We start from the raw sequence: 27,264 nt of genomic DNA, 5'->3' as shown, positions 1-27,264 counted from the left end.
TAAGAATATTATCTCCATATTACATATGAAGAAACCGATCTTCAATGATGTTAAGTTGCCTAAAATCATATAGCTAATTAGCTGCAGAGCTGAGGGTTGCTTCTCTACTTAGATGATTTTTCAAAACAGGAACATTACAATTAATAGACTTTAATTGTCTTCTAAAGGGATGGGAATAGTCCTGTCGAGTGCTGTTTACCAGAATGAAACCTGAGAAATTTGACCCCTCCTGCCCAAACAATTTTGGAACATACTTCCCAAGTGAAAAGCACTCTGCCCGCAAAGGACTTGGGAGGCTAGGCAGGCAGTAGCTTTGCCCTCCAGGAGCCTGCGGCTTGAACAGTAGAGATCGGACGAACACACAGTAACCATGTTCCGACATGGGCAGGACCTCACGGGAGGCGGAGACCGAACACAATGGGAGTCCAAAGACCAGATCTGACTCAACTTTGTACCTCCCACTGGCATCAACATTTTTTAGATGAGTAAAACAAAATGGCAAAAGCTTTGAAAACCAGGTTAAGATTCTTACTGTTTTTTCTGGATGAATAAAGAAAAGATGCCAAAGCTTTGCAAGTGTTTGAAAAGGACAAGGCAAGAGAAAAGGAGATAGAATGGTAGGGAAGATAGCATGGAGATAACAGCTGCTGGTCGAATTTTAGAAGCAACAAAGATAATAGAAAATAGTCTGTGCTTGTTTGCTTTCTGAAGGAGATACTCAGAGTGGCCCATTGCTGGTGAGCAGTAGGTGGCAGCCTTAATGTCTCCTACAGTAATTCTAAAGCATGACTTTTTGAGATGGGAAACTGTAGCCTTGGAGAAAAGGCCATGATATTTGGAAACTGGAAATTGAAGGTGTTAACAATATGACCTACAATAGCCATTGCTATTTTTTTTCATTCAGCTAACAAATAGCAACTTAAATGTATCTAATTTTTTGCTCTTGATCCTTTATATTTCAAAGTAAGGATTCTAAGTATGGTGGTAAAGATGGAATGAAGTTTTGAGTCCTTAGTTCTCAACCATAAGTTCTGTTTATCTTAACATGGGGAGAGAACATGTTGTTTCAGATAGAGTTATTTATATGCTTCGAATTTGGGTTGACATAATTAAATTCAGATATGTGCATGTGTGTATAAATATATCTGAATTCTCTATCTAAATATATCAATTAACTTTATATATAGATAGCTTTGGGGAGTTTATTGATTCTAAGTTCATAACATCCAAGTTAGTGCTATGAATTCTTTAACTTGCCTTACATGAAAGTTTTCCACTTGAAAAAGCTGGCATTTTACACACTTCTCTGTACAAAAGCCACTTTACCAGTGATGTTCACAGCCTTTAGAACATGGCCAATCCTTACAATAGCTTCAGTGATGAGTGATTCAACCTTGACTATTTATTTCATTGAATTCTGTCTTGATTTCACATAGAAAAAAATTCCTTCCATGTTGAGGTCTTTGCTGACAGCAGCGTCACACCGGTGTGGACTTACTATTCATGTCACCAGTCCTCTCTGCCTTGGTTATTCTGGATGAGGCTTGAGGATGGGATTCCAAGTTCTTACCAGTCAAAACCCATTGTACCCTGTGAATACCACTAGCATCAGGACAAATCTCTAATTGCATAGGCCCTGCAGCTTATACAGTTCAGGGTGCTATTTTTTAAGAAGCAATGCACACAAATATCTTCATTTTGTAATCTACAAAAGCTCACATATTGCTAAGAACCTTCTTTCTCAGAATGACTGGTGAACGTGAAAGCTTTGGCTTCATAAACTTGCCTCTGGTCAGCACTTGCTGTATTTCCTTCAAAATGCCTTTTCCTATTTCTCTTGTTCTTACTTCAAGTCCTTGGGTGACGGAGGCCACGTCTTTTGAATCTGTGTATATTTAAGATGTTAAAAAAATGCTTGTTACACTGAACTGAACTGAGAAGTGCATGAGGGACTGGCAGCCTTGATATTCTCACACCTTGTCGTGCAGAAACTAGGTCAAAAGATCCTTTGTAATGTGAGGAAATCCTTGCTCATTAGCCTTACAGTGTTTCTTTTCTTGACAAATTAGGGAGTGATTTTTTTCTGTGAAGTGTCATGGGTAAAAATATGACAGCGATTATTGTCATAGCAGTGGTTAACATGAATGCAGAAGCCAAACTGTAAGCATGTAATTGTTTTACATATAAGAGGTAACTGTTAGTTGACCCGTGCTGGTGAACTATTTTGAGGAACAAAGCAGAAAGGAAAGAAGGAAGTGATTTACAAAGAGCTGGACTTCGTTCATGTATAGTCACTTTTATTTAGAGCCTGAAAACCTAGTGGATTCCTGGAGACTAGAGCAACTAATCCAGGTCACAGCAGGTACGCACCTATGCTGCATGTAAAGGGCTTTACCTCCCAACACGTTTGGTAAGTTGATTTTATTTTTTGGACCTTTTGTATTTTGATCCATGGAAGGTAACCTGGATTACCTAGAAGTTTTAAAGGTAAAAGGAGTTTTTGTCTTTCTCTGCCTGACTTATTTCACTTTGCAGGATAGCCATTAGGTCCACCCATGTTGTCACAAATGGCAAGATTCCACTCTTTTTCATTGCTGAGTAGTATTCCATTGTATATATGTACCACTCCTTCTTTATCAATTCATCTACTGATGGACACTTAGGTTGCTTCCATATTGTGGCTATTGTAAACAATATAGTGATAAAGATAGAGGTACACATACCTTTTCAAATTACTGATTTTGTTTTCTTTGGGTAAATTCCTAGAAGTAGAATTGCTGGGTCATTTGGTATTTTTATTTTTAGTTCTTTGAGAAACCTCCATACTGCTTTCTGGAATGGCCATTCCAGTTTATAATTCTACCAGCAGTGTACGAGGGTTAACCTTTCTCCACATCCTTGCCAATACTTGTTAATTCTTGTCTTATGGATGCTATCACTCTAACTGGTGTGATGTGCTATCTCATTATGGTTTTAATTTGCATTTCCCTGCTGGTTAGTTATGCAAAGCATCTTTTCATGTACCTGTTGGTCATCTGTATGTCTTGTTTGGAAAAATGTTTATTGAAGTCCTCTGCTTATTTTGAAAAAATATTTATTAATTTTTTTATTAAGGTATCATTGGCATACATTCTTATGAAGGTTTCTCAAGAAAAACAATGTGGTTATTACATTTCCCCGTATTATTGAGTCCCCTCCATACTGCATTGCAGTCACTGTCCATCAATGTAGTAAGATGCCACACAGTCCCTGTTTGTCTTCTCTGAGCTACATTGTCTTCCTTGTGCTGTGCTGATTTTTTTTTTTTTGGTACCATTAATCTACAGTTACATGAGCAACATTATGGTTACTAGACTCCCCCCTCACCAAGTCGCCCGCCCACAAACCCCATTACAGTCACTGTCCATCAGTGTAGTAAGATGCTATAGAATCACTACTTGTCTTCTCTGTGTTGAACAGCCCTCCCTGTGCGCTGTGCTGATTTTAACTGAATTATTTGGGTTTTTTTTTTGGTATTTAGTTCTATGAGTTCATTATATATTTTATGCTAAGTGAAATAAATCAAACAGAGAAGCACAACTATTATATGGTCTCACTTAAATGTGGAATCTAAAAACAAAACAAATGAACAAACAAATGAAACAGAAATAAGCTTAAAATACAGAGAACAGACTGGTGGTTGTCATACGGGAGGTGGGTAAGGGGTGGGCAAAGTAGGTGAAGAGGATGAGGAGGTACGAACATCCAATTATACAATACATTAGTCATGGAGCTGAGAGTACAGTGTAGGAAATACAATAAATAATATTATATCTTTATATGTTGACAGATGGCAACTACACTAATCTTGGTGAGTGTTTTGTGGTGCATATCTTTCAATCAACGTCCTGCAGGAAATGGTTGGTGCATGCAAACTGGATAATTGAGGAAAGTTTAATAAACTGTTTATAAAGATATAGGCAGGATTTAGGGTGCCCAATTCAACAAAAGTTTGTGCAGTACCCCTCAGTGTAGCTCAGCAACAGCAGGGAACCTCTACCACCCCCAGGCATGCAGAGGCCAGAAGAGGGCATGGCTCTTGCATCCCAGAGAAGGAAGCCACAGGAAAGGCCACCCCATAGGAACTGTGGCCTTCTATAGAGAGACAGGCTTCTCCGTGGTCACATGAGAGAGGTGGGGAATAGTACTTTAGTCTTTTCCTTTTCTTTACTCTTCTGCAGGTGTCTTCCAATGGGAAGGCAAATGTGCCTAAAGATCAACCTTCCAGGGCACAGAGAAGCAGGAGAAGGGAAGGGTGGGTGGGAGACACCCAGCCGGCATACTTGCAGAAACACCATACGACTGCTTTTCCTCTTGCTTTTCCAGTGCTGGAGGCTTTGGGAATTAATATGGGAATATGGGAATGAGGGTTTAGATATATGGTCTGGATTCTGCTCTCTCTTCTCTCACGTCCATTAAATTTCCTTTTTAATGCTCTCTCTCCCAACAAAGGAGGGTGTCCATTCATAGGTTTTGATTCATTTCTCCAAGATTTTTGTCCACATCTATGATTTCTAATTCTGTAACAATACTTCTGCTTTTCCTTCCTGTGGTTAGGATTTTCTACCTCATGTATGAAATTTCATCTCTTTATATTCTTGTGCAATACATTGAGCTCTTTTGAATTTTAATTTAATATCTTTGCAGTTCATCCTGTTGTATTTTTACCTTGCCTTTTACTTGTGATTTTCTTTATATAGATGATAGCTTCTTGGACTGTTGAGGGATGCATATTTTCCAAAATGACTGTTTATTTCTTGTAATAAGTAATTTCACTCACCTTCTATTACTCTGAATGTTTAGGAGAGTATTACTTTGCCCTTATTCTGAACATATTCTCATTGGTCCAAAGATTCTTTCTTGCTTTTATTTAAACAAGGCAGGAAATATCCAGACTCTATCTTTGTCAATGGACTAGAGGAATGGAATTCCCGTGGCTTTACTCATTGTTTACTTGGGTACTGGCCAAATCCCCTTGTCCAATTTACTGTTCAGAGGAGAGTGATGTGGACAGCATCTAGCCAAGTTTCTAACATTGAGCAACATTTGTGTAATGCAGCGTGACTGAATGAGGCGGGAGCTTCCCCTGCTCCCAGTTCTTGGCTGTCGGACACTCTGAGCAGAAGCAATCCATGAGAAGCTCTAATCACGGGCAGAGCCACTGCCAGGGCTGCTTCTGCCCGGGAATCTCCATGTCCATTTAGAGTGCTCCCCTGCAGGGGCTACATGTCCTGCATTACGTGGGGCCACTGTCCATGCATACCTGCCCTGCCATGTTTGGTCTGATTTGTAGCCTGTGAATGGACATAGAAAAATGACAAAGTGGGTGGTGATCTGTTGACTTGAGGAACACAGTTAAGGACTAACGGGTCATATTTAGGAATTGTTTTCAGAGTTGGTCTCCAGGCAAGGGGTCTAGTGTAAAGGAGGAAGACAGTACCATTTACCTCCTTTCAGACAGGTGGTGAGTAGGAATACTTTTTTGTCAGAATAACCCCATGATTTTTCCTAGTAAATGGAAATTCCTCTCAGTTTCTGCAGTGGTTTTTGTGGCAATCTGAGTTTTCATCTTTTCTTTGAAGTTTTGAGCACACATCAGTTCTGCCAGGATGATGCCACTTTCCTCTGGGAGTCACACTCTCCTGGTCCTTGAAAATACCGAACATGTGAGAAATTTGGACATAAACTATACAATCATCCTTTCTTGGTCTGATGAAATCTCAAAAACTTCCTACCTCTGTAGACAAACTTTACCTTAGTGGGGCTGCTGCTTTTAGTTGAAGAGGAATTCCTTAGGTAGTGTGTAATTTTAGTTAAATTTGTTTCATAGGCGAGTTAAGAGGCCTTATTTACTATGGGCATGAACAATTCTAATAAATTAAGCTTAATAAATAAATTATTGCTGGCCAAATGAATCAATGAAGAGGTATGAGTAATAACTATGACATTCCTTGCTTGGCTGTTCTGTGATAATGAGCTTGAACCTCTTGGGGGGATGTGACTGATGGAAGCAGATCCTGTTAATTAGTTGAGGACCGTCTGCGCCCTTTCTATGATCCTGCTGCTGATACATGCGTAATACGCTGAGACCGGAGATGCCATGCTGCCTCCCCGCAGAGCTCATATAAAGAGATAAATGCTTTTTACTGGCTCCTCCCACCAACAAATATATAGCTACATTGCACCAATATTTTTCCTTTGGCGGCGAATTTATCTTTTTATTTCTCTGATACTAAAAAATACTTTTTAATTCCCTGATACTCTCTCTTTCTCTCTCCCTGCATATCTCTGTGCCCATCTTTTCTCTTGCTCGTATAACACATGGCAAATCCCCTCATTACCTTCGAGTCTCGCCTTTGTATTGTGCTCTGCTTTGGCAACCCTTTTAAAAAATTGCAACCCAGCTCCTCATTTTGACTTTCTTGATCTCCTTCCAATGTTTTCTTTTTCTTCTGTGGCACTTGCCACCCTCTACAGATGATTTATAGATTTTTAATTTTTTGTTGCTCTCTGTTTCCTGTCTTATCAACCTTGCTATGATAAAAGCTTCATAAAGGCTGGGTTCTTTATGTGTTTTCTTCATAGGTATATCCCAAGCATCTAAAACAGTGCCTGCCATATAGTAGATGCTCAATAAATGTGTTTTGAAGGTATGCATGTGTCTTGCCAGTGGGTTTCAGCCCCAGAGAAGTTCACTATGGATTCAGTGAGACCAAAGAAATGACAGGTGAATGTTCTTGGGGTGAAAGGGTTTATACCTGTGGATAAAATGAAAGTTCCTGTGGCCAGGATTCTCACCTGGCCCTGGTTGGCTAAGCTCACTACACACGTGTGGACTCTCTATAAAGAGCTCCTCCCAGTGCTCTGGGCAACATGGTGGCAGGGCTGCAAGGCTGCAGGAGAGCAGAGGCTGGAGTGGTGGCAGCAGTGAGGACACAGGCTCAGAGGACGGCTGTGCAGTCAGAGAGTCCAGAGACAGAGACTGGCTTGCTGCATGCAGACTCACTCTGAGTGAATGGGATTTTAGTGATGGACCTGCCACCATGGGAATAAAGTTGGGTATAACCCTTTCACCCCTAGAACGTTCTACTGTCATTTCTTTGCTCACATTGAATCCATAATGAACTTGGTTGGGGCTGAAACCCACTGGCAAGACAATTGGCAACAGTGGGCAGGTTTCATTGTTGACCAAGGAAAAAGAACAGGCTGCCCTCATGGAAGGAGTGCTTCATCAGGCTGCACCTGTGGACGGGAGACATCCGAGTGTCCCCTGTGGGCATGTCGTACTGTGAAGGGGTGGAGGACTGGGGTCCACCCCAAGAGGAAGCTGACTGAAATGGCGTCCCTACAAAGTGCTGTGGCCCGAGAGGCAGTAGCACGAGAGCGCAGGCTGCCAGGCTTGAGCACAAAAGGACATACGGTCTGCTTCTCAAAGGAAGAATTTAAAGGGCCCATGAAAGTCGCGAGGACCCAGATGTGGGTTGGTTTGAAAAGGCAGGAGCAGACAGAGAGAAACTGGATGACTGGAGCCGTGGCAACTGAGACCAGAGCAGTGGTTCCGGCTGCTGAGGACGCAGCAGAAGGCAGGGACAAAGCAACAAGATTGGCCTGTGTGTCTTCAAGACTTTTTGCTGGAGAGGCTGGAGAAGGTGGGTATTGTAAGGCGCCCCCAGGGTCCTTTAGGTTAACTCATTTGAGTAGAACTGGTTTGAATGCAGCCAGGATGTGTGATCACCTGGTGGCAGTGGATCTCCTCAGGCTTGAGGGTTATTATAATTTGTTGTAATTTTTATTATTTGTGTATTGTTGTAGCTGCTATTGTTATTATAGAATTTGGTTACAATGCTCCAGCTTTCTCACACAGGGACCATTGTGGAGGATTAAGGGCACATAGACGGAGAGGAGAGAATCCTGGAGGGGTGGAGTGTGGATAAAATGAGAGTTCCTATGGCCAGGATTCTCACCTGGCCCTGGTTGGCTAGCTCAGTACACAGGTGTGGGCAATACATGGCTGTTGACTCTATATAAAGAGCTCCACCCAGTGCTCTGGGTGACATGGTGGCACGGCTGCAAGGCTGCAGGAGAGCAGAGCAGAGGCTGGAGTGGTGGCAGCACTGAGGACAGAGGCCTAGAGGACAGCTGTGTGGGATGGCTGTGCAGGCAGAGAGGCCCAGAGGCAGAGACTGGCTAGCTGCACACAGACTCACTCTGAGTGAACGGGATTTTAGTGACTGACCTGCCACCATGGGAATAAAGTTGGGTATAACCCTTTCACCCCAAGAATGTTCTGCTGTCATTTCTTTGGTCACATTGAATCCATAGTGAACTTGCCTGGGGCTGAAACCCATTGGCAAGACACTATCTCAGCTAGATCAGCTTTTCTACCTGATCCTTGAATTGTGTCTTCCAGAATTTAAGACTGCCCTTTCTTCTATCCTGACACATTCTCTAGCTAGTTTCATCCACCCCGTGTTACCTACCACTGCTATCACCAGTCATCACACCCAACTCCCAGCTTCACACTTATTCTCCAAACTTGCTAGTGAGTGTTTTCAATTTGATGCTCCAAAGCACTTCAAATGTATCTCAGTAATTTTCTAATCCCTACTGTCTTGCCAATGGGTTTCAGCACCAGACAAGTTCACTATGGATTCAATGTGACCAAAGAAATGACAGTAGAATGTTCTTGGGGTGAAAGGGTTATACGTAACTTTATTCCCACGGTGGCAGATCAATCACTAAAATCCCATCCACTCAGAGCGAGTCTGCATGCAGCAAGCCTGTCTCTGTCCTGGGCCTCTCTGTCTCCACAGCCGTCCTCTGGGCCTGTGTCCTCGTTGCTGCCACCACTCCAGCCTCTGCTCTCCTGCAGCCTTGCAGCTATGCCACATGCTGCCCAGAGCACTGGGCAGAGCTCTTTATGTAAAGTCAGTAACAACGCATTGCCCACATATGTGTGGTGAGCTAGCCAACCAGGGCCGGGTGAGAATCCTGGCCCCAGGAACCTTCATTTTATCCATACCTACACTTCCCAAATCTCATCCTTCTGCCTAAATTATCTTGGGTCATGGCAATACCATGTTGTGGGAAAGATGGGGTTCTTATGGCCAGGATCCTCGCTGAACTTAAACCATCCGATGATGTAACTGGCCTGTTGCTAGGCTACTGCTTCCTCACCTGTAGGCGATAAGCTATTATTGCGCTATATAGAGAGCTCGGCCCAGTGCTCTGGGGGGAGGCAGAGATGCTAGTGCTCGACCTACCACTGGGAGAACAAGCCAAGTAAGAACGTTCTGCTGTCAATTCTTTGTCACACTGAATCCATACCCAATTTTCCCGGGGCTAAAACCCATTGGCAAGACACATACACATTATTTTCCTAAGTTAAAAACATCAGAGTCATTAGTGATTCCTTACTTATACCTAAATTTCTCATCCAATTCTATCATGTCTATGGAAACTCATCTACACCATTGCTTATTTATTTCCACTCAATCTCTATATGCACTGGTTCCCTATCAGCTCTGTCTGGATTCCTGAGATATTTCCTTAACTGATCTTCTTGGTTTTCTCAGCTTTTTATTATCTAGTCTTAATTCAATAGGCTTCTCACCCAATCCAATTAAAATCTTCAAAAACAACTTTTCATTCAACAAACATCTATTAAGCACCTACTTCAGTTCCATCAGAAAGAAATAATGGTCCCTGTCTTTGGAAGACCATATCTTTTCAAGAGACCCATGTGTAAACACAATGCAATGTGGTCAGTGGATAAGTACAATGCTGGAGATAGGAATGCAGTGTGAGTTGGTGTAGGGAAAATGGAATCCCGTGGCTGGGATCTTCACCTGACCCTAATCTACTGGATGATGTAATTGGTTTACTGCTAGGTTAGTGCTCACACACCAGTTAGCAGTAAACCAATATTGCCTGTGTTGTTATATAAAGAGGTCTGCCCAGTGCTTGGCACAGAGCAAAGGTGGGAGGCAAAGGTAGAACCTAGAGAGGAGGCAAGGGCTGCCAGGAGGCAGAGAGGCCCAGAGGCAGATACTGGCTGGCTGCATGCAGACTTGCCCTGAGGCAGACGGGATGCCAGCTCCTGATCTGCCACCACGAGAATAAAACTGGGTGTAAACCCTTTACCCCTAATGTTCTGTTGTCATTTTTTGGTGTCCCTGAATCCGAGTGAACATGCCCGGGGCTGAAACCCTCAGGCGAGACAGCTGGGTTGTCTGAGTCACACGCACCTGTCAGGAGGAGCATAGGTTCCAGATTCCTAGTGAGGAACTTCCTGCCCTGTAGCAACATCATTGATGTTTCCTCTGTAAAGGGCATTTCCCCTTTGTCTTGGTGATGGTGGGCGGTGTTCATTGAAGCACGGCTTATTTGGTTCTGCTGTTTATAAGTAATGAAGTTCAGATTGGCTAGTGGCAAGAACTGGTCAGATTCGGCGTATATCTTGAACGTAGAGCTAATAGGTTTTGGTAATTAGTTGGATATTGAAGTATGAGACAAAGAATGGAGTTGGAGAGTGCTAAGATGTTGCCTCCAACAGGAGGGACAGAGTCATTTACCGGGACAGGAAGGTCGCCAGAGGAACAAGCTGGGCAGCAAGGTGGAGGTAGGGATGGAATCAAGAATTCAGTTTATGATTCGTAAAGTCGATACAGCTATCAGATGTCCAAATTAAGGATGCTGAGTGGGCAATTGGATTCCACCCACTGCAGTTAAGGGAAGAGGTCAGAGCTGGAAATAGACTTATGATCCCTGATTATTTTGATGATATTTAAAACTTTAGGACTGAATGAGGAATTCCTCTCAGAGATTCCAATCTTTACAGATCCAGAAGGTAAAGAGAATCCCGTAAAGGAGACAGAGATGGGGCAATATTGAGGAAAAGGAGACTGAGGAGTGCGGCATCTCTGATGTCAAGAGAATACGGTGATTTAAGGAGAAAGCTGGGATCGGATGTGACAAATGGTATTCTAGGTAGTTCAAATAGGGTGGAGACTGGAAAGTCATTAGTGACCTTAACAAGAGCAGCTTCAGTGGAGGGTTGGAGGAATACAACATAGAATAAGTTCAAGAGAGACTGAATGGAAAGATTGTAAATAGCTCTTTTTTTTTTTTTTTTTTTTTTTTTTTTTTTTTTTTTTTTTTTTGAGAGGGCATCTCTCATATTTATTGATCAAATGGTTGTTAACAACAATAAAATTCAGTATAGGGGGGTCAATGCTCAATGTACAATCATTAATCCATCTCAAGCCTAATTCTCGTCAGTCTCCAATCTTCTGAAGCATAACGAACAAGTTCTTACATGGTGAACGAATTCTTACAGAGTGAATAAATTCTTACATGGTGAACAGTACAAGGGCAGTCATCACAGAAACTTTCGGTTTTGATCATGCAATATGACCTATAAACCATCAGGTCAAATATGAATATTCATTTGATTTTTGTACTTGATTTATATGTTGATCCCACATTTCTCCTATTATTATTATTATTTTTATTTTTAATAAAATGCTGAAGTGGTAGGTAGATGCAAGATAAAGGTAGAAAACATAGTTTAGTGCTGTAAGAAGGCAAATGTAGATGATCAGATGATCAGGTGTGTGCCTATGGACTAAGTATTAATCCAGGCTAGACAAGGGCAGCAAGACATCCACGGATGCAGAAGATTTCTCTCAAAGCAGGGGGGGTGAGGTTCTGAGCCTCACCTCTGTTGACCCCCAAATTCTCACCTGATGGCCCCCCTGCGACTGTGCCTGTCTTAGGTTGTTCCTCCCTTGAGGAATCTTACCCGTCTCTGGCTAACCAGTCATCTTCCGGGGCCATACAGGGAAATGTAAAGTTGGTAAGTGAGAGAGAAGCCATATTGTTTGCAAAGGTTAGCTTTTTACTTCTTTGCAGATTTATGCCCTGTGGCTTCTATGCCCAGCACTTGTCTCGAGGTATCTTTACCACCTGGAGGAATTATGATACTCGGTAAATTCGATATGAGGCACGAATTCTATTTAAAGTTTGTAATTAGGAAGGAAGAAGAAAAGCTATAGATGTAGCATATGAAGGAAACTTGGGAGGATTGATTATTTCTTTGACATATCTTCTTGTATAGTACCTTAAGTATGTATAGGTTTTAAACTACTAACTAATTTGCACACACATATTGACATAATAGGAATACGGTGACATAAACAAAGCAAATCTATAATTACCAGCCATCTCCAGTGAAGCCAAGAAAACCATTTAGGCACCCTAGGCATTTGTGAAAATTTATCTATGATATGATGGATATTGTCCAACTGTACTTGAACCATCAGACAAATTAAAGCAGCCCATTTCTGGGATCTGTTCACATCCCATATGTTCTTTTAACCATAGATAGTCTATAGTCATGAGATTTTGGGGTGCTACAACTTGCACCCCTCCCAACTCCTGGTTGAGTTCCAACAGTACAGATCCAGTCAAATTCGTTGTCTCACTGTATGCACATGCCAGCCTAGACATCTCCCTCCTCCTTCTTATGGCAAGTCCAGGAGACGGTGGGCTGGATGCAGCCACAACCGCAGCATCGTCCGGATCCCTGTGGAGGCTTTTTGATGATCATCCCCCGGCACGAGTCCTCCAGAGAGTGCTGATGCCGGAAGCTCCTCCTCATATCGTATCTTAGTTCATTTTCTGGGTATCCAAGCTAGGCCTTGATCTTCTGCGTAGAGACAAACAGACCCTTTGCCCACACTTTGACATGCCCTCTATACCACTGTGCAGAACTCATTGGAGGTCAGCACACAGTAACTGCTTTTTTTTTTTTTTTTTAATTAAGAGAAAGGAATATTATCAGAAAAGAGTACCTCCATAGCTGATCATCTGACACCCTTTAAGTGATCAACATTAAGGATATTTAAAGCATGCGTTGATCTTTGATTTACCAATAGTTTTATCCTGTTAAGGAGTAATCCCCCTTTTCTTTCTTTCTTTCTTTTTTTTTTTTTTTTTTTTAAATTTTTAATCTACACTTACCTGAAGAATACTATGTTTACTATGCTCTCCCCTATATCAGGTCCCCCCTAACAACCACATTACGGTTACTGTCCATCAGCTTAGCAAAATGTTGTAGAGTCACTACTTGTCCTCTCTGTGTTGTGCAGCCCACCCTCCCCTTTCTCCCTCCCCCCCATGCAGGCTAATCTTAATACCCCCCTTCTTCTTCCCCCCCCTTATCCCTCCCCCCCCACCCCTCCTCCCCCGTTCCTTTCCCTTTTGTACCTGTTAGTCCATTTTTGGGTTCTGTAATTCTGCTGCTGTTTTGTTCCTTCAGTTTTTCCTTTGTTCCTATACTCCTCAGATGAGTGAAATCATTTGGTATTTCTCTTTCTCCGCTTGGCTTATTTCACTGAGCATAATACTCTCCAGCTCCATCCATGTTGCTGCAAATGGTTGGATTTTTCCACTTCTTATGGCTGAGTAGTATTCCATTGTGTATATGTACCACATCTTCTTTATCCATTCATCTACAGATGGACATTTAGGTTGCTTCCAATTCTTGGCTATTGTAAATAGTGCTGCGATAAACATAGGAGTGCATCTGTCTTTCTCAAACTTGATTGCTGCGTTCTTAGGGTAAATTCCTAGGAGTGGAATTCCTGGGTCAAATGGTAGGTCTGTTTTGAGCATTTTGATGCACCTCCATACTGCTTTCCACAATGGTTGAACTAATTTACATTCCCACCAGCAGTGTAGGAGGGTTCCCCTTTCTCCACAGCCTCGCCAACATTTGTTGTTGTTTGTCTTTTGGATGGCAGCTATCCTTACTGGTGTGAGGTGATACCTCATTGTAGTTTTAATTTGCATTTCTCTGATAATTAGCGATGTGGAGCATCTTTTCATGTGTCTCTTGGCCATCTGTATTTCTTTTTTGGAGAACTTTCTGTTCAGTTCCTCTGCCCATTTTTTAATTGGGTTATTTGTTTTTTGTTTGTTGAGGCGTGTGAGCTCTTTATATATTCTGGACGTCAAGCCTTTATCAGATCTGTCATTTTCAAATATATTCTCCCATACTGTAGGGTTCCTTTTTGTTCTATTGATGGTGTCTTTCGCTGTACAGAAGCTTTTCAGCTTAATGTAGTCCCACTTGCTCATTTTTGCTGTTGTTTTCCTTGCCCGGGGAGATATGTTCAAGAAGAGATCACTCATGTTTATGTCTAAGAGGTTTTTGCCTATGTTTTTTTCCAAGAGTTTAATGGTTTCGTGACTTACATTCAGGTCTTTGATCCATTTTGAGTTTACCTTTGTATATGGGGTTAGACAATGGTCCAGTTTCATTCTCCTACATGTAGCTGTCCAGTTTTGCCAGCACCATCTGTTGAAGAGACTGTCATTTTGCCATTGTATGTCCATGGCTCCTTTATCAAATATTAATTGACCATATATGTTTGGGTTAATTTCTGGGGTCTCTAATCTGTTCCACTGGTCTGTGGCTCTGTTCTTGTGCCAGTACCAAATTGTCTTGATTACTATGGCTTTGTAGTAGAGCTTGAAGTTGGGGAGTGAGATCCCCCCTACTTTATTCTTCTTTTTCAGGATTGCTTTGGCTATTCGGGGTCTTTGGTGTTTCCATATGAATTTTTGAATTATTTGTTCCAATTCATTGAAGAATGTTGCTGGTAATTTGAGAGGGATTGCATCAAATTTGTATATTGCTTTCGGCAGGATGGCCATTTTGACGATATTAATTCTTCCTAGCCATGAGCATGGGATGAGTTTCCATTTATTAGTGTCCCCTTTAATTTCTCTTAAGAGTGACTTGTAGTTTTCAGAGTATAAGTCTTTCACTTCCTTGGTTAGGTTTATTCCTAGGTATTTTATTCTTTTTGATGCAATGGTGAATGGAATTGTTTTCCTGATTTCTCTTTCTATTGATTCGTTGTTAGTGTATAGGAAAGCTACAGATTTCTGTGTGTTGATTTTGTATCCTGCAACTTTGCTGTATTCCGATATCAGTTCTAGTAGTTTTGGAGTGGAGTCTTTAGGGTTTTTTATGTACAGTATCATATCATCTGCAAATAGTGACAGTTTAACTTCTTCTTTACCAATCTGGATTCCTTGTATTTCTTTGTTTTGTCTGATTGCCGTGGCTAGGACCTCCAGTACTATGTTAAATAACAGTGGGGAGAGTGGGCATCCCTGTCTGGTTCCCGATCTCAGTGGAAATGCTTTCAGCTTCTCGCTGTTCAGTATAATGCTGGCTGTGGGTTTATCATATATGGCCTTTATTATGTTGAGGTACTTGCCCTCTATTCCCATTTTGCTGAGAGTTTTTATCATGAATGGATGTTGAATTTTGTCAAATGCTTTTTCAGCATCTATGGAGATGATCATGTGGTTTTTGTCTTTCTTTTTGTTGATGTGGTGGATGATGTTGATGGATTTTCGAATGTTGTACCATCCTTGCATCCCTGGGATGAACCCCACTTGGTCATGGTGTATGATCCTTTTGATATACTGTTGAATTCTGTTTGCTAATATTTTATTGAGTATTTTTGCATCTACGTTCATCAGGGATATTGGTCTGTAATTTTCTTTTTTGGTGGGGTCTTTGCCTGGTTTTGGTATTAGGGTGATGTTGGCTTCATAGAATGAGTTTGGGAGTATTCCCTCTTCTTCTATTTTGTGGAACACTTTAAGGAGAATGGGTATTATGTCTTCTCTGTGTGTCTGATAAAATTCCGAGGTAAATCCGTCCGGCCCCGGGGTTTTGTTCTTGGGTAGTTTTTTGATTACTGTTTCAATTTCTTTGCTTGTAATTGGTTTGTTTAACTTTTGTGTTTCTTCCTTGGTCAGTCTTGGGAGGTTGTATTTTTCTAGGAAGTTGTCCATTTCTTCTAGGTTTTCCAGCTTGTTGGCATATAGGTTTTCATAGTAGTCTTTAATAATTCTTTGTATTTCTGTGGAGTCTGTCGTGATTTTTCCATTCTCATTTCTGATTATGTTGATTTGTGTTGACTCTCTTTTTCTCTTAATAAGTTGGGCTAGAGGCTTATCTATTTTGTTTATTTTCTCAAAGAACCAGCTCTTGGTTTCGTTGATTTTTGCTATTGTTTTATTCTTCTCAATTTTGTTTATTTCTTCTCTGATCTTTATTATGTCCCTCCTTCTGCTGACTTTAGGCCTCATTTGTTCTTCTTTTTCCAGTTTTAATAATTGTGATGTTAGACTATTCATTTGGGATTGTTCTTCCTTCTTCAAGTGTGCCTGGATTGCTATATACTTTCCTCTTAAGACTGCTTTCGCTGCATCCCACAGAAGTTGGGGCTTAGTGTTGTTGTTGTCATTTGTTTCTATATATTCCTTGATCTCTATTTTGATTTGTTCATTGATCCATTGATTATTTAGTAGCATGTTGTTAAGCCTCCATGTGTTTGTGAGCCTTTTTGTTTTCTTTGTAGAATTTATTTCTACTTTCATACCTTTGTGGTCTGAAAAATTGGTTGGTAGAATTTCAATATTGTGGAATTTACTGAGGCTCTTTTTGTGAGCTAGTATGTGGTCTATTCTGGAGAATGTTCCATGTGCACTTGAGAAGAATGTATATCCTGTTGCTTTTGGATGTAAAGTTCTATAGATGTCTATTAGGTCCATCTGTTCTAGTGTGTTGTTCAGTGCCTGTGTGTCTTTACTTATTTTCTGCCCGGTGGATCTATCCTTTGGGGTGAGTGGTGTGTTGAAGTCTCCTACAATGAATGCATTGCAGTCTATTTCCCTCTTTAGTTCTGTTAGTATTTGCTTCACATATGCTGGTGCTCCTGTATTGGGTGCATATATATTTAGAATGGTTATATCCTCTTGTTGGACTAAGCCCTTTATCATTATGTAGTGGCCTTCTTTATCTCTTGTTACTTTCTTTGTTTTGAAGTCTATTTTGTCTGATATTAGTACTGCAACCCCTGCTTTCTTCTCACTGTTGTTTGCCTGAAATATGTTTTTCCATCCCTTGACTTTTAGTCTATGCTTATCTTTGGGTTTAAGGTGAGTTTCTTGTAAGCAGCATATAGATGGGTCTTGCTTTTTTATCCATTCTATTACTCTATGTCTTTTGATTGGTGCATTAAGTCCATTTACATTTAGGGTGACTATTGAAAGATATGTACTTATTGCCATTGCAGGCTTTAGATTCGTGGTTACCAAAGGTTCAAGGTTAGCTTCTTTAGTATCTTACTGCCTAACTTAGCTCGCTTATTGAGCTGTTGTATACACTGTCTGGAGAGTCTTTTCTTCTCTCCCTTCTTATTCCTCCTCCTCCCTTCTTCATATGTTGTGTGTTTTGTTCTGTGCTCTTTTTAGGGGTGCTCCCATCTAGAGCAGTCCCTGTAGGATGCCCTGTAGAGGTGGTTTGTGGGAAGCAAATTCCCTCAGCTTTTGCTTATCTGGGAATTGTTTGATCCCACCATCATATTTAAATGATAGTCGTGCTGGATACAGTATCCTTGGTTCAAGGCCCTTCTGTTTCATTGCATTAAGTATATCATGCCATTCTCTTCTGGCCTGTAGGGTTTCTGTTGAGAAGTCTGATGTTAGCCTGATTGGTTTTCCTTTATAGGTGACCTTTTTCTCTCTAGCTGCCTTTAAAACTCTTTCCTTGTCCTTGATTCTTGCCATTTTAATTATTATGTGTCTTGGTGTTGTCCTCCTTGGATCCTTTCTGTTGGGGGTTCTGTATAATTCCATGGTCTGTTCGATTATTTCCTCCCCCAGTTTGGGGAAGTTTTCAGCAATTATTTCTTCAAAGACACTTTCTATCCCTTTTCCTCTTTCTTCCTCTTCTGGTATCCCTATAATACGAATGTTTTTCCTTTTGTATTGGTCACATATTTCTCTTAGTGTTGTTTCATTCCTGGAGATCCTTTTATCTCTCTCTATGTCAGCTTCTATACGTTCCTGTTCTCTGGCTTCTATTCCTTCAATGGCCTCTTGCATCTTATCCATTCTGCTTATAAATCCTTCCAGGGATTGTTTCACTTCTGTGATCTCTTTCCTGACATCTGTGATCTCCTTCCGGACTTCATCCCACTGCTCTTGCATTTTTCTCTGCATCTCATCCCACTGCTCTTGCATTTTTCTCTGCATCTCATCCCATTGCTCTTGCATTTTTTTCTGCATCTCTGTCAGCATGTTCATGATTTTTATTTTGAATTCTTTTTCAGGAGGACTAGTTAGGTCTGTCTCCTTCTCAGGTGTTGTCTCTGTGATCTTTGTCTGCCTGTAGTTTTGCCTTTTCATGGTGATAGAGATAGTCTGCAGAGCTGGTACAAGTGACCGCTGGAAGAGCTTCCCTTCTTGTTGGTTTGTAGCCTTTTCCTGGGAGAATAGCGACCTCTAGTGGCTTGTGCTGGGCAGCTGTGCGCAGACAGGGCTTCTGCTTCCTGCCCAGTTGCTTTGGGGTTTATCTCCACTGTTGCTGTGGGCTTGGCCTGGCTGGGGCTGTTCCTCCAAAATGGTGGAGCCCCGTTAGAGGGGGAGCAGCCAGGAGACTATTTATCTCCGTAAGGGGCCTCTGTGCTCCCTGCTGCCCAGGGGGTTAGAGTGCCCAGAGATCCCCAGATTCCCTGCTTCTGGTCTAAGTGACCTGTCCTGCCCCTTTAAGATTTCCAAAAAGCACTCTCCAAACCAAAACAACAACAGCAACAATGAGAGAGGGAACAGAAAGGAAAAAAAAAAGAAAAAACACGCGATTTTTTTTTTTTTTTTCCTCAGGTGCCGGTCCCAGGCACCCGCGCACTGGTCCTGCTGCCCTGTCTCCCTAGCACCAGGGTCCCTGTCCTTTCAAGGCTTCCAAAAAGCACCCACCCACCGGTCCCGCAGGGAAGGAACGCTCAATATTCTTGGTCCTCAGGCACTGGTCCCACGCACCCGCTCACCAGTCCTGCCGCCCTGCCTCCCTAGCACCGGGGTCCCTGTCCCTTCAAGGCTTCCAAAAAGCACTTGGCAAAAAGAGAGAAAAAAAAAGGGGAAAAACGCGCGATTTCTTCCGTCCTCAGGTGCTGGTCTCAGGCACCCACCCACCGGTCCCACAGGGAAAAATGCGGGATATTCTTTGTCCTCAGGTGCCGGTCCCAGGCACCCGCTCACCAGTCCCGCCGCCCTGCCTCCCTAGCACCGGGGTCCCTGTCCCTTTTAGGCTTCCAAAAAGCACTCGCAGAAAAGAGAAAAAAAAAAGGGGAAAAACGCGCGATTTCCTCTGTCCTCAAGTGCCGGTCTCAGGCACCCGCCCACCGGTCCCGCAGGGAAAAACGGGGGATATTCTTTGTCCTCAGGCGCCGGTCCGAGCCACCCGATCACCAGTCCCGCCACCGTGCCTCCCTAGCACTGGGGTCCCCGTCCCTTCAAGGCTTCCAAAAAGCGCTTGCCAAAAAGAGAAAAAAAAAAAAAGGGGAAAAACGCGCGACCTCCTCCGTCCTCAGGCACTGGTCTCAGGCACCCGCCCCCAGGTCTCGCAGGGAGAAACGCGGGATATTCTTTGTCCTCCGGCGCCGTTCCCAGGCACCTCCTCACCGGTCCCGCCACCCTGCCTCCCCAGCAACGGGGGCCCGTCCCTCTAAGGCTTCCAAAAAGCGCTCTCCAAAAAAAAAAAAACTGCTCCAGTTTCTCTCCACCCGCCGGGAGCCGGGGGGAGGGGCGCTCGGGTCCCGCCGGGCTGGGGCTTGTATCTTACCCCCTTCACAAGGCACTGGGTTCTTGCAGGTGTGGATGTGGTCTGGATGTTGTCCCGTGTCCTGTGGTCTCTATTTTAGGAAGATTTTTCTTTGTTATATTTTCATAGCTCTATGTGTTTTTGGGAGGAGATTTCCACTGCTCTACTCACGCCGCCATCTTGGCTCCCTCCGTCCTGTAAATAGCTCTTTTAAGGACTTCTGTTATAAAGAAGATCCAAGGGATGGAGCAGTAGCTGGAGGGATACAGAGATTAGAAGAGAAAAGGGATGAGGCAGGTAGGAAAGGGGACAGCTACAGGGACCATGTTTGTAGCTGGAGATGCTATCTAGTGCCCAAGAGAAGGAGTTGGCTTGAACGGGGGCCCAGAAACTTGTAAGACCTTGTGAGTAAAAGAATAAAATTGTAAAGTCAGCTTTATCAAGAAGGGCTTTGGATAATACCTTAAAAGTTCTGAGTTTATCATATAAGACATAGTGAACCATTGCACATTTTGAGCAAGAAAAAGGTATGATTGAAGAAAGGCATGGTTCTGACTATGAACTATGAAAGTTCCCAGGCCAAACACTTTAAAAATAAGTCACTTGCACTGCTACCCCCTTCTTCTAAGTGACTCATCTCTAGATTTGGCCTTCTTTTCATTCCACTGTAGCTAGATCATCTCTTTTGCTTTGTCTTGTTTTTGTATTTTGTCCAGTTTACAGTTGTTGTCTGTAAAGGTCATGTCCAGTATGTACTACTTGGTCATATTGGAAGCAAATGTTGAATCTTTTCTATTCTGGGCAAAATACGCCAGTTGTATGAAATATTCAACCTAAGGAACACTTTGCATCTCCAGTGACCTTACTCCACATGCAGCTGTTGCTGGCTCTCCCCAGTTGAAGTGCTTTAATTAGAAGGTATTATTATGGTGCTATGAAACTTTCCAACCAGACGACATCATCAAAAATGTTACTCTACTCTTACAAGTAGACTAGACACTGAAACGAAGAAATCAGGTGATGACAAACATTTTTTTCTAAGTCATCTGGTCTGAGGTAGACCCTGGCTCTCATACTTGATGACATTGCTTTTAAACTTCACAGCACTTAATGTTTCCTTTGTTGATTTGACAAGGTCACTGTGTATGCATATATTAGGGGACCAGTGATTCTCTAGTGAGTATAACATTGCTTCAATTCTGTCTCTTGATTTCTTTCCATAATGACTAATAGGTATAAGCCACATATAGAGCTAAATGATCAAAGCATCATTCTTGAAAGAATCAATTTATATGTTCTTAGCTTGCTCAATCAATGTTAAATTAAACCAAGTCATGACATAGAAAATGAAAGCTGGATACCACACCATGAGTCATTCAAGACAAAGCTGTTTGAATCCCTCTTTAAGTGAGGCAGTGATTTTGATGTTAGATACTCAAGCAATGGCTTGAAAATCAAGTATAAAATCTCCCAAGTTTCCTGAGTGTTGAACATAACATGAAGACAAAGCATTAAGGCTGGGTGGGTTTTGACAATAATGGACTCGGCTTTCTAGAATGTGGTGAGTGAATAATTGAATGATTATTAACTGAGAACTCAAGGGAAAGATAAAAATGATATGTTCCTTATTATATAGCATGTAAGTTGACAATATGAGATCAAAAGCATTCTCTTAATATATCAGGAAGTCAACAGAGTGGCTGAAACACCAATCAGACTTCAGATTCACAGTTCAGGATAAATGAACCCATTATCAGCTGAGCCCTATAATGTGCTCATCATGTTCATAACAAGGAGAGTATATCTTTCTGCACTTACGGAAATTAAACTTCTGTGTAAATTAACTAGTCATTCATTCAAAAATGTATGTGTCAGGGCACGTACTGAAATGAGTAGGACATCATCTATGGCATTAAAGAATTGAGATTTAGTTGGAGGTAACAAAATATTCAAAATGTGCCATCCAGTGTCATAAGCAATTCCATAGTAGTATTCACAGGCCACAGTGGGCTCTAAGGGAAGGGGTCTGTGTACCTGGAGGGACCGCAGGGTGGGCTGCAGGGCGGGCAGAAGTTCAAGGATCAGAAGCAATATGGCAGCTGACATAGTAACTTTCAGGTGCAAAAGGCAAAGGAGGGTATTCCAGGCATAAGGAGCTATTAGAGCAAAGCCCGGATGGCTTCTCTGAGGACATGCTAGTGGTTGGAGATATCAGGGCCAAGAGATGAGATGAAGTGAAAGTAAGGACCGTGTCAGGTGGAGTTATTTAGGCAGCAGAGGAGTGGACTGGAATCAGAAGGGCACCGCAGGGTGAGTGTGCAGTGGTTGGGAGAGGGACTTTGCAGTCCCAGCTCTGCCACCTCCAACCATGAATGAACTTTGTCTGCTTGCTCAGCCTGTTTAAGCTTCATTGTCATAGTTCGCAACTGAAATAAGGTGTGGCCCTTGTGTCCTCCAACCTCATCGCAGGCTACCCTTGCTTGGGTCACAGGCTCTAACGACCCCAGACATCTTTCCTGCCCTCTCAGGGGTAAAACTTAACTCCTGCCTCCAAGTCTTTGCTCTTGGTATTCCTCACCTGGAGATGACTTTTATCCAGCTTTTCAGGGTCCTGGCTCCTATTCATCACTATTCATCGGAAGTTTTCAGCTCCAGTGTCCTCTCCCCAAAAGGGCTTTCGTCTGCTGTATGTGAAGTGAGGATGCCCACCTCCATCTTCTAGAGTCAGTCTCTGTCTCACAAGTCTGTCTCAGTTCCTTCTAGACTGTTACATCACCAGAAATTATCTTGATTTATGATTTACTTGTATATTGTTTATTTCATGCCACTGGCATTTAAGTTTCAGAGTTCTGTCTTATCTCCACATGTTCATTTTCCTGGAGATAGATTCACTAACTTGCATTTGAATCTTAAGGTGGTCGGTGTTCCCAATAAAACACAGAAATCACTGACTTAAATCCTGATAATTCTCTTTTCTCCAAATAAATTCCTGAAGACATTTAGATATTTTAGAAAATGAAACCATAAAGATTTCAGAATTGCATCAACTTTGATAGCCATGTGACACACCAGCTAGCCTGAGGATCAAGCTTATGTGCCAGAGCAGAAACAAGGGAAAATCCTGGATCCTTCATGATGTTGATGAGCACTTAGTTTAGCTCTGGGATAAATTAATTATCTCCATATTTCTTATTATATGCGATAGTAAGATATTTCTACTTCTTAAGCTAACTGAATTGCTACTTGTAGCCAAATGCATCCCAATTTTTATAGCTGGTATATATAGAACTTTCAAAAAGCATTTTATTTCAAAATCATTACTGACTCATAGGAGGTTGCAAAAATAGTGTAGGGAGTTCCACAGTCTCTTTATCTAGCATGCCCCAATGATAACATCTTGTGCAACCATAGAATATCAAAACCACAAAACTGGTATTGGTACCACAGATCTTATTCCGTTTTCACTATTTTCATATACAGTTCTATGTATATGTGTGTGTGTGTGTGCATGCACAAATGAGTGATTCTAGGCAATCATCTCATTTATAGATTTATGTAGCCACCACCACAATCAAGATGTAGGATTTTTCCATCAGCACAAAGGGCCTCTTTCACGTTCTCCATACTCCATGCACCCTGACAGACACTAATATGTTCCTAGCCTCTGTAGTTTTGTCATTTTGAGGATGTTCTAGAAATGGAATCAGATATTATGTGACTTTTTTATTTTATGCAACTTTATGCTTTTTAACTAAGCATAATGCCCTTGAGAACCTTCATGTTGTTGCATGTATAAATAGATTGTCCTTTTTTTATTGTTGAGTATGTTCCATTATATGGATATACCAGAATTTGTTTAACCATCCATTCCTTCAAGGACATTTGGGTTGTTTTCAGTTTTTCTATTATAAATAAGCTTCCATGAACATTCATATACATGTTATTTTTTGTGTTAATATAAGTTTTCATTTCTCTGGGATAAATACCTAAGAGTGTGATGTCTAATTCCTATAGAGAGTACATGTTGAGTTTTATAGGAAACTACCAAAGAATTTTCCAGAGTGGCTCTACCATTTTACATTTTGACCAGCAATGCCTGAGAATTTTGGTTTCTCTGCAGTCACCAGCATTTGGAATTACACTACATCTTTTTTTTTTTAGCTTTTCTATCTCCTTGAGACATTTTTCATTTTTTCAAAGGATACATAGAGATTACTGACACTGGTTACATTGAGGGAAACAGTTTGGAAACAGAAGGGAAGAGTAAACATTTTATTTCTAACTTTTCTGTTTTGTTTGGATTTTCTTATGTGTATAAGTCACACTTAAAAGGTCAGCAGAATTATGGGCCATTGTTTTTGGTTTTATCTGTACATTCCTGTTTTAAAATCCATAATACATGTTTAACAGTTCTGTTGTTATTTCCACTTGGAAGTAAATGTCAACCTACCTATCTCACTTCACTGACACCAGAATTTATGTCAAAGAAAAGCTTGCAGGTGTCTTAGGTTGTCTGTCCTTGTTTTACATTTCACTGTCTTAACACTTATTTACTCAAACTGAATCTAATGATTCGCTTGTGTTTACAAATTTGCCAGATTATATGCTGTTCTAGACATGACTCCATTGTTGTCTTCTGAAGTCACACAAAGCGGAACATATTTTGCTGTTAAATGCCATGCTTAATAGCATTTTGGAATTTAATTGCTTGTCTTTTATGCAGCTAAAAGAGAATGCAGAAAACATTGCATCACACATTGCCTTGCTGTTCTCCCAACAATACTATTTTTACTTTCAAATGGATCATTTTAAGAGGAATGTTTATACTTCATTGGTTTTTCGAGTAAGGTCACGTAAATATGTAAACACTAGTTTTCTGCTGTCTGAATAATGAATCTCAGAAAGCCCTACACACCCTCTGCTCTGCATCAGAGACAGAAAAATTGCCAGTCAAGTGATATGAAGGGAGCAGAAATTAAATGAAATAGGAGCTGACTGTACCTGGCAGGACAAGTGTATTATGGCTAGGTAGAATCACTTCAGCCACCTTTAAAGTCATCACCCCTTGACTTGAACGGATTGGTTGTGTGGTCAGCCATGCTGACTGATCTCGTGTCAACAGCTTTCAACCCAAGACCAGCAGGAGCACACCTGCAGTTTAAAACCAGTTGGGTTCATTACCCATCGTGATGAGGGAGAACGCACACCGTGGGGAATGATGGGTGTCTTAGTAAGAAGATATTAGAAAGAGCCTATTACAGATTTTGGGGCTTTTACTGAGAGATTGGGGAGAGGGTCTGAGGAAGCTGGGCTTTTCTCTAAATTGGTTCATAAAACGGGCAATTCTGCAATTGGGTACCTAAATCTTACCTACAGAGAGGGGAGATTTGAATGAACATAGCGCTTGAACTGGTAAAGAAATAGCCATCACTCATCGTAGCCAAGAGAGGGATTATTTTGTGTTTTGTGGGTGGCAGAGTGACCTTGATTTTGTCTCTGCTTAGAAAAAATCTTGTAGTGGCCTAGTTTTGTCTCATTTAAACCCACAGTCTTGGAGTAAACTTGCCTGAGATTGGTATGCTGTGAGATTGTTAATGTTCAATAAAAGAATCATATGGTCTGACTGTGGGTGCCAGACTAGCTTCTGAATGTCAGTGACAGCAACCTTGTTTCCTCACATGAGTGTAAAAGTTGAGGCAACCGTATCCTAATTTGCTATATGGAACATAGCTTGGAGTTTGCACCACTCCTGTGGCTTTTAAGTGTATTTCACTTACAAGTCATAACTTTTTGACCTGGTTTTCAAATATGTGTTCATGATTCCAAGGTTAAAGGCAAATGTGAAATGCGTGACTTTCCCATCAGCCCGGAAGTGAGTCTCCTGAGTCTGATCCAGCCTCTGCCTCCAGGAGAAGCTGCCCACGACGATCGTGAAAAATTGGTCTTTTCTGCTTTTAATGATCCAAGTGAAAGGAAGGAAATTCCTCAGTTGCCCTCAGAAGTCCACAGCCTTCACTCTGATGCTTTGAAAATGTTTTTCTACTCCGTCCTCCCTGGAGATGGACTCCCTGGAGTCCTGCGTAACTGGACTCCTTTCCTGGAGCAGCCCTGGATCTAAGCTCGCACAACCAGGCAGGCTTTGCACTGCAGCTGGCGCACTGACCCATTTTATTTTATGTGCACTGTGTTTTACAAAGAGGAGAGATTTCACGTAAAGTTTATCTTTTCACCTCTCTTGAAGAATTAGAATATTTGGCCACAGTGAGCAGCAGTCTGGTTGGAGCTGAGGAGCAAGTGTTTCTTTAGATCCTCCAAAGATTGTCATAGTCCTACTGCACTACTGGGCTAAGGCCACTGATTTGTGTTTCCTGCTCAGAACATGTGAATTTTCAACCTTGGCCTAGACTCCTTTTCTCTGCCACTTGCATATATTTCTCAAAATGGGATATGGATTAGTGGATTATAAAGGGGTCTGTGGGGCACACTCAGTGTCATTCAGTGAACATAATAGACCTTTCCAGAGTGTGAGTTGCACTTTAGGGTTTAGAAAACACATTATTTTTATATTATATCCAATGTAGATCTATTCTGGAATACAATAAGTAATGGATTTAAAGATAAATCTAGAAATAAAAGAAAATTTTGCTTTGGGCAGCTGCCTCAGGCTATGCCCCACCAGCCCATGGGCAGTCATTCAGGAGCGACGTGTACAGTCATTCCCACTGGAGTCACTTTGCTGAAAAAGTTATAGGAGAGCAGTACGCATATAATAATCTTACATTTATCTGTTCCTAGTTTTGTAGACTTTGAGGGCATCACAGAATCTTTTAATGGAAGGAAATTTAGATGTTAACTACCCTTTAATCAGCTTATTGGGAGTATAAAAAACTTAATAATGTAGAAAGCCAGTATGGGCAGAGCCAGAACCCAGATATCCAGAACTCCAGTATTGTCCTTTTAAGTGTATAATTGCTAAAATAATGGCAGAAAATGTTATACATATTATTATATAGTGTTATTATCTCTTTGGTTTGATCATTCTAACTTGTAAATTATAAAAATAGCAGATGGAAAATTTATTTCTCCAAGAAATTCAAAAGTCATCCCTGATATATTGTGTGACAAATAGTTTCTGTTGATGTTTAAAGATAAATTATCTCAAATAAAACTCAAATGGAAGTTGCTTTTTGAAACATTTGATTTTATAGGTTGTTACCTTTGAAGTTGTAACTACGAATTTATGATAATCCAAAACACAATTATTATGGGAGAGAAAGGACAAATATTACAACTTGAATTTTATTTTTCAAATGTCACTTGTAATATTTTCTACTTCTTTGACAGTAGAGTGAAAATGACATGTTTATAGCTCAAACTTCATGCTTGTGATTTAATGAGTTATACATTTGTTTGTTCCCCTTATTAATAGTCTCTTGAAAACTTTTCTTGTTAGGGAGTTGGTGATTAGATTGAATTTGCATACCCACAGTTAGTAAGATTTTGAACAAAATGATATTACAACAGAAAGAACGTGA

The 27,264-nt window shown here is 41.4% G+C and overlaps 1 long non-coding RNA gene across 1 annotated transcript; it reads left to right on the top strand.

Moving 5' to 3' along the window:
• The first annotated feature begins 5,376 nt into the window (after positions 1–5,376).
• LOC118972240 (uncharacterized) lies at positions 5,377–26,912 on the top strand. The gene is made up of 2 exons (XR_012125334.1): positions 5,377–7,688; positions 25,557–26,912. It is a non-coding gene; the product is annotated as an uncharacterized lncRNA (long non-coding RNA).
• The last annotated feature ends 352 nt before the right edge of the window (positions 26,913–27,264 follow it).

Source organism: Manis javanica, chromosome 14 (assembly GCF_040802235.1).
Source record: "Manis javanica isolate MJ-LG chromosome 14, MJ_LKY, whole genome shotgun sequence".
NCBI lineage: Eukaryota > Metazoa > Chordata > Mammalia > Pholidota > Manidae > Manis > Manis javanica.
This window is presented reverse-complemented; position numbering and strand designations above follow the sequence as displayed.